Source organism: Tinamus guttatus, unplaced genomic scaffold (genome assembly GCF_059628265.1).
Source record: "Tinamus guttatus ecotype Peru unplaced genomic scaffold, ASM5962826v1 Tinamus_guttatus_pri_ptg000802l, whole genome shotgun sequence".
Classification (NCBI taxonomy): domain Eukaryota; kingdom Metazoa; phylum Chordata; class Aves; order Tinamiformes; family Tinamidae; genus Tinamus; species Tinamus guttatus.
This window is the reverse complement of record NW_028289336.1, coordinates 27,982-36,239: the sequence shown is the minus strand read 5'-3', so window position 1 is coordinate 36,239 and position 8,258 is coordinate 27,982. Positions and strand designations below refer to the sequence as shown.

The 8,258-nt window shown below is 45.5% G+C and overlaps 1 pseudogene; it reads left to right on the top strand.

The window, feature by feature from the left end:
• The first annotated feature begins 6,311 nt into the window (after positions 1–6,311).
• Positions 6,312–6,953, top strand: LOC148591472 (SET-binding protein pseudogene; annotated as a pseudogene).
• Positions 6,954–8,258: the final 1,305 nt, after the last annotated feature.

Sequence of the window (8,258 nt, the reverse complement as noted above, 5' to 3'; positions counted from 1 at the left end):
TCAGAAAAAAATCTACCTATAACCCATGCAAAATCAGGTGGAAGGTGGAAGGGCTGAAAGAAGGTCAGGAGAATGGTACGGAAAGGGGAACAAGCCTTTCTCTGTGTAACCCCCTGCGCATGTAACTCCCTGTATTAAAGAATAACATGTCTTAATTATTTATTTATACAGATAATCGGTGGATTATAGTCATTAAGTTATAGACATTCCTCTGAAAAATATACATATTAGTTTAGGAGTTGATACTGCACTTGGTGTATATCCACTTATATTTTACAAATGCCTTGACACACGTATCTCTTGTATGCAGGTATCTTTGCAATGTGTTTAAAATTGCAGTACAATAGCATCCAATTTGTCCATCGTTGGAGATAAAGGCCAAAAAGTACATCACAGAATCAGCGAATGGCTGAGGTTGGGCAGGGACCTCTGGAGATGGTGGAGTCTGACCACGCTGCTCAAAGCAGGGTCAACTAGAGCAGGTTGCTCAGGGCTGTGTCCGGTCGTTGTTGTTTTTTTTTTTTTTTTTTGAAATCACTAGGTCATCTCTGATTCTTTATTAAGAGATTATATTCATTTGTTTTGCTTGAAGGGGGACTTTTTCTGCCTTGTTTCCCTCACAATTGACATCAGGCAGGTGAAAAGGAGAGGGTGTTTTCTATGGGATCTATAGCATGGATGGAAAATAGCGGTCACAGTCGTCCTTCTAGCTCCCTGCCAATGCAGGATTGTTCTTGAAGAATATCGTGGCCACAGGAAGTGGCTAAGGCCATGGTTCAAAGACAACAATAAACCTAGCTCTAGGGCACCGAGCTGCAGATTAAATGCGCTGCTGGTGTGTGATACCAATCCAGTATAAACTCATTCTGCTGGTGGAAATTTGTTCAGAAAAGTACAATAGCTTAATTTTATGCCAGCAGGCTTTATACCCCATCAAGTATCATCTGTCTGCATCACTCTGATTTGATGAATCACTGCATTTTTACCTATCCTCTGGAGCTGCCTCTAGAGGCAAGTAAGTTGCTATGAAAGTAAGGTCCAACCTCCATTTCGTGCGTGCCGGTCAGTTTAACATAAGTGTGATCACACACTTACTGCTGATCCTCATCAGACTTGCTCTTGCCACGTGGTGAGAATACTGTGCTCGAAGCTCCTAGACTTTTGAAAGCAATACTGAAATATGTTGCTTGTTTTATTGCTAACTTGGGTTAACTGAGTTCAATGAAGCTTGACGTATGCCAAGTTATTGCTTTATACATATACATATATACACATGCACATATATATATTTTGTATGTGTGTGTTTTGGTGTCCCATGATGGATTCTGAAGTTTCGCTGACGCTTCTCATAAAAACAGCTTTCTGACCAAACATTTCCTCTGGTTGTCCACTGGCCTGTGCCTTGTGGGTAGCTACTGTAATTGAGGAAGCAACCCAGGATTCCTTGGCGTGAAAGGTGATACGTTGTGATTAAACATTGCTGTAGAGTCTCCAGCACTTTGTGGTGAAGGGGTTTAGAAAGATGGAGCGTAAAGAAGTTTCCAGGATTGCTGATAGTTTGCAGAGATTAGGGATTTCTTAACAACCCTATGACATGTGGAAGAATGTGAGTTCAAACACTACGTGATAGAGGCGGGCTCCACTTCACCTTTGGTGTGTCACACTCTTCTTATCTGAACCCCATTAATAGCACTGCTCTTTCATTTAAAGGTAGTTTGGACTGAATACATAAAAAGAAAGCAGTCTTAGTAGCTAGACATGCTCTGCACTCTCTCCTGGTTCTCCCTGTGCTTGTACAAAGCAGCCAGAGTAGCAGCACAAGTGCTGGACCGCCTACCCTAACTTGCTTTTAGTTGTTTATTGCAACTGTTTATTAGTTCCTTTGCATTTTTTTGTTTGCCTGTTACTAATGCAATCATTGCTATATGGCAAAAGCTGTACCAAGTGTTATGGCCACTTTCTTCAATCTCATGAAGAATTCAAAGTATCTGGATTTCCCCTGACCCTGGTCTTAACAAGACAGCGGTGTCTCTCACCCTTGTTTTTTGTCCTTAGCAAATTTTCAGTCCAAGCAATTTATAGTCCTGGATTTGAATACCTGCAAACGTGTGGTTGCCTGAGGCAGGATAAGGAAGTGTTTGGAGTCTATTAGGGCAGATGTCTAGTTTGACCCACAGGAGGTCTTGGACTTCAGGCTTTTGCCTCTAGAAGTGGATCAGCAGTACCCAGAGGTGCTGATAAAAGACATGTGAGCAACTGCAGCAAGGCTGAACAGGCAGCTGTTTGATTATTTCTCAGTACTTATCAGAGGGAGCATGAATCGCTCCCTAATTAGGAGCTAATGCCAACTTCTGTGAAATTTGTTGTCATTCACCTGTGAATTATCCTCCTCAAATTTAACTTGACTGCAGGAAGCCTGTTAGTGGTAACACTTTCCTCTGGGAGCTTAATTCGGATGGTAAAATGCATCTGTAGTTGCTCATTGAACAGGGCTTGATGCTCTGAGCCTCAGAGGCTTGGGAGGTCAGTTTGGGTAACCACTTAAATGTCTAGACAAGCCCAATCTCTTGGGCTTTTTAAAACAGAGCTACAAGTGTCTTGGAAAATAAACTTCCTTGCTAGAGCTAGAGGTCTGCACAGTGCTAGCTAAGGCAGAAGAACTGCAAGAGGAAAAGTGCTTTTTTGCCTTCTCATAGAGCACTTCTCCTTGCAGTCCAAGCCATGGCCTGGAAGACAGAAGCCCAAGAGACAGACGGTTGAACTAGGTGAAGCTGGTTCACCACCCAGGTGATTTTGGGAGCTTATGTTTTGCTTTTTCTGTTTTTGTAGGTCCCACTTCTTGCTTTTTTTTTTCTCTCCTAGATTTTTTTGTTTGTTTGCTTTGTATTTTTGTTCTGTTGCAAAGTGCAGATCCCCATATCTTTGGTGGTGGTGGTGGGGACACTGGAAAAAAGGTGTTGTGGCTGCAAGGAAAGAAACACAACTCTCATAGAGAGAGCCCATGCAGAGGGATGGGCCGGTGGGGTGTCTCGTGCTGCTCGCGCTTCCACACAGGGAGCCGTTCCCACCGCTGTCCTGCGCCTGGAGTGCAGGAAGGAAGGGAGCGCGGGAACCTACCAGTGGGGTTGCTTGCTCGGAGCCTGCAGTGAGGTTTCCTAATTAGTCAGCACACGCTTAGCCTGCCCAAACAAGAAAGACGAGTATAATGTCCCTGCACCCAAGTCATTTAACTATTAACCCTGAAGGAGAGAAAGGAGATACTTGAAACAATGACCCATTTAATTCTGTAGAGCATTTGAGCTCTGTGTTATTTGTTGCTACCTATGGGTCTGTTGATATCATCCTCTGCAGACTCTTAATGTAAGGTGAGGCCAATATTTTTAAGCAGAGCTTTAAGCTGGATTTAATGAGAGCCCATTTGAGACTGGCAGGACACAGCGACTTTCTTCCTCCCTTTCTTGTCTTTGCTGACTTGGAGATGTTTGGATTGTGACCTAAAGTGCCTGCTTGAGACCCTGGACTCTTTCAGGGAGGAACCTGGCTTTTTCATGGCTATGCATAAACCATTGCCCAAAACGCAGAAGGGCTTTCCTTATTTCCGCCTTATTTCAGATCCCTTCTGGACGCCGGGTCCCAATCCTAGCCCAGCACCCCTATCCGCTTGCCACGTTGGTGGCTGTAGTTGCTGCTGCTTGGCCATGGCTGCCTTGGCATGGTGGGCCATGGCCCGCTTGCCAACGCAGAGGCTCTGCGGGAGAAGCCTGCTCTTTTCCTCCAGCAGCGGGAGAGGTTAATGGGCTGTGGGTGGAGGCCGGCACAGAGTGCCCATTGTACATGCGTGCATACCAGAGCAGTAACTCCCTGGAATGCTGCACAGCCCAGCTTTTACCACCTTGCGTTTATGTTGCCGCACAGGAGCGTGTGTACATTGTGTCCCTCTCTAAGGAGATTAACAACGTGAAATGGCAGATAAATAAGATGGCCTTTTTTCCTTCTTTTTTTTTCTTTTTCTCTTTTTTTTTTTTTTCTTCTCCTGATTGGACTGGTTGGAAGAGGAAGGTAACCGTGACTCCCATCTCCTCCATAGGCACAAAGGAGAGGCAAGGTCGGTCGGTCAATTAGGTGGAGCAGTGCCATGCAGCTGGGCAGCTTTAATGTGCTAATTGCGTTAGTAATTAGCAACTACCACATGGTAAACACTCTTCGGTTTAAAGCTATGTATGGGCATTAGCTAAGCCACCTTTGGATGTGCTTGAATGAGGTGTTGTCCTCCTTCTGTAGGTGGTGAAAAAGGAGACTAGCTGACTGCAGGGTGAGTCAATGCAGGAAGGGGCAGAGGTGTGGGACACTTCGGGTCTGTTGGTTCTTACAGATCATCTTAAATGAGACAGGAGTGACAACAGCTCTGGGAAAGAAATCTTCTCTCTGTCGCCAGGAGATGTGCAACTTAAGCATAAGTGTTTTTGTGCTGTTCTGCCAAGGTACTTCTAACTACCATGAGCTACAGAAGCTACCTCTAAGGCCAGATGGTGGTTCAGGCTCCATGACAGTTCTCCTCTTTCCCTGCCCCTCCTGCTTGGGCTGTCAGCTTGTGCTATTTACGGGAACTCTATTTAAATTTGTGCCTGCTGGGACCTGGGTGGAGGTCACCCAATGATTTCATGGAGCTGTAGGTTGCTTAGGACTTTCCATTACTAGCCATATGGACCAGGGTCGGACAAGTGACCCGTGGCCGTACTCAAATGGAAGCGCAGCTGTGTAATTAAGAAAAGGTGCTTGATATTATTTTGGGGGGCGGTTTAGGCTCATGCAAGAAGTCAGTGGTGAAGTCCTTGTAGGAGGGTGTGTTGGACCTCTCATGGTGAGCTCCGCTTTGAAGTAAAACACACTAAGAGTACTGCTATGATTTGGTGATAGGTAACAGGATGACTTCTGTTTCTCCTTTGCAGCTTATAGCTGCTAAGAATGGCCTGGGAAATCCCTGGCTGTGCTCAGATATTGCCTGTATTTGGTCAAGAGGTGGGGTTTGGCATTATGGCCAAGCTGATCTAAGAGGGAGCTACTGCTGTGAGTGTAGGTCTCTACCCCCAGCACTTAGTCCTGGCAGTGTGTTCTCCTTTCCTTCTCTGCATGCCAGAAGCAATACTCCCCTGACCCCTTGGGGAACTCTTGCAGGGTACTAATGCAACATAAAATTATCCTCCTTCTTTTCTGAGCTATTCTTCTGCCAATTTTGTACCCTTGTCTGGCTTGCCGTAGGTTGGGGATTTTATATGGGGGAGTGAAACCACCTTAGTACTAACAAAGAGCAGCTTTTACAACACCCTATGTGTATTTCTCTATCAAATGCTTGGTATTCGGCTCAGCTTTTTTATGTCACTGGATGGTGAATATTTTTGCCTTAGAGGTCCATTCACAGCTTCTGCTGTTAATTTTGGCCAAAACTCTCTAAGAAGGTACTGAATGTGAGTGTTTCTATTTTGGAGGGTTACATTGGTGATATCCCTATAGAAGCCCAGCTATGAAGAGGTGAGACCACAGTCTTTACTGGATCTTTGCCACCAAGAGCAGGAGTAGCTCTGATGTTGACTCTGTGTTTCTTCCATCTCCATCACTACTTAGGTCCTTGACACACAGGAGACCCAGGTGGATCCTCCTTATACTTCCAGTAGCCCAAGGGAATATCTCAGGCTCCAGACAGTGTGCGTCTGGCCCAGGGAGCATTGAATAATTCATCCAAAGTGGAGTCCCTGGTAGAATAGCCTAGCTGGCAGCTGAGTGCTTGCATCTCCCGCCTAGGAAGCAGGGGAGATAGAAGTTTGAAACCCTGCTCCCTGATACCTAGGGAAAAACTGTGTTTTCAGTGTTCTGATCACTGGGTTATAGTTTAACTCAAGGCAAGTAAATCTTTGCCTCCTCTTTTTGAAAGAAGAAAAAAGAAACTCTAAAAGGAATTGTTCTGAGATAACAAGGCCATTCATGGGTATGAAGAGCTGGTTCCCCATTTGCCTCTTTCCCAAATCCAGAGTTTGAGGAGTGTGCATTTATACACTCTTCCGTGTTTTTAAATATCCACTTTTATCAGCATAGCGGTACACCTGGCTGTCATTCTTCGGTTCAGCTATTCCAAAGCACCAGATCCAGCCCTGGGAAGTGTGGGGCAGCATCAGGTCCCATTTTGCTTCAGGGAAGTTATCTGAGATGTTGCAGGGGAAGCTTGAGCGTGCTCCATTTTAGTCACTTCCACAGTCACATTTGCTGCGTACGTGAGTGCAAACTTCCTTTTTCTTCTCCTTTCTTTTGACAGTTGCGGATTTGATCTCTTCTGAGCTCCCCGCAGCGCCTGGACTACTGGGACTCTGAATCCTGCAGACAGTTACCATTGTACCTTCCCTCTTTCTTCTCATCGCCTCCCGCTCTCCCTTCCCTCCGATAAGACTCCAGTGCGCTGTGGTATTGCTATGGAACCCAGGGAGACTTTAGGCAGCTCCCGGCAAAGGGGGGGAGAGGCAGATTTTCTGCCGGCCACTGTTAGCTCTGCAAAGCCCCCACCTGCCCCCAGCTGCACGGGGGAGACCATGCTGCCTGCCTCGGGCTCGGGGAAGGGGATCCCAGTGAGCGGAGAACGGATGGAGCCCGAGGAAGAGGATGAGCTGGGTTCCGGCAGAGATGTGGATTCCACTTCGAATGCGGACAGCGAGAAATGGGTGGCAGGAGATGGCCTGGAAGAGCAGGAGTTTTCCATCAAGGAGGCTAACTTCACAGAGGGAAGCTTAAAACTAAAAATCCAGACCACCAAGAGAGCTAAGAAGCCCCCAAAGAACTTGGAGAACTATATTTGCCCTCCTGAGATCAAAATCACCATCAAGCAGTCTGGGGATCAGAAGATCTCCAGAGCTGGGAAAAATAGCAAAGCAGCTAAAGAGGAGGACAGAGCACACTCCAGGAAGAAGGTAAGGTCCTGCACCCTTCTTATTCTCCCACCCATGCAGATCTCTTCCATAGTGGTTGACAGCCAGCGCTGTAACCCTCTCCACCATCCCCTTGCTGTGTCCTGCTCGTGGGAAGGCAGTCTGCCCCATAGGGCAGAATTTGGCTCTGGAGCCAAATACTGTTACTTTACACAAGAATATTCAGAACTAATCAGCCTTGTTACCCAAATGAGGCTGGGACAATGAGACTCTTGCTTGTTTAAGGGTCTTTGTGCTGGTATCCCCCTAAGAAGAGGGTAGATCAGCTGAAGAGTTGATCTGCTTGGACATGGGGTTTTAAGCCCATGCAGCTTCTGAAAGCAGGAAGAAGCTAGAATTAAACCTGCCCAAAACAGCATGTGTCCGAGACATAACCTTAGTGCAATTTGCAAAGCTCTGCTTGGCTACGAGGAAGCCAACACAAAATAGGGATCCTCCAGCATTCCTGTGTGCGCTAAAGACATGATCTTGAACTATCCTTCATATTAACCAATTCTGAAGGGATCAAAAGTTCAGCCAGGCCTCTTCTATTTTGCACGTAATTGAGATTTAAGATTAATCATTACGTGAGTGAAAAATGAAGGAAACTACTTCTCGACCGCTTTGTGTCTGAGCCTTTTGGCAGTTAAAGCTTTTTTGACTAGATCTTAAAATACAGGTATGTGCACAGAGAACAATTGAATCCATTCCTGTATTCCAGGCTAACGGCTCTATTATTCTTGATTACAGCATTGTGCTAGCAACACTGTAGTTACGCTTGAGAAAATACTTCTATTACAAGTCTCATTTTCTTCCCAGTGCTTATCATTTTCTTGAAATATGCTTTTGGCGACAAATTTTTGATACTTTAAGTTAGATTTAAAAAAAAAAATCTTTCTGATTCCTTCAGGGAGAAGAAGCAGAATTTCTTTATTAAGTGTGTTTTGTTTTCCAGAAATGGCCTTTTTGTCTCGTTGGTTTAATTTTCAGTAATGTACCATGCATGTGTTTTTCTCAGATGTTTAGCTGAATGTTCTGAGCAGCACAGGGGGAAAAGTGGCAGGGGGAAAATCCTTGTGACTAAGTGTGTTATTTTGGGTATTAGGGAGTTTTCTGTCCTCTGTGTTGGACAAAGGAACCTTGCTCACATGGAGGTTTTCTCACAGTACTTCACCTCTGTAGCACTGCAGAGGCTTGGTTAGGAATCCACCTTTGGTGAAAGGTACATGAGTATCTCCAAAACGACGACAGATTCGTGGGCAAATTCCTCTAGGATTTAACTCCAATAATTTAGAGCTCCAGGGCTAA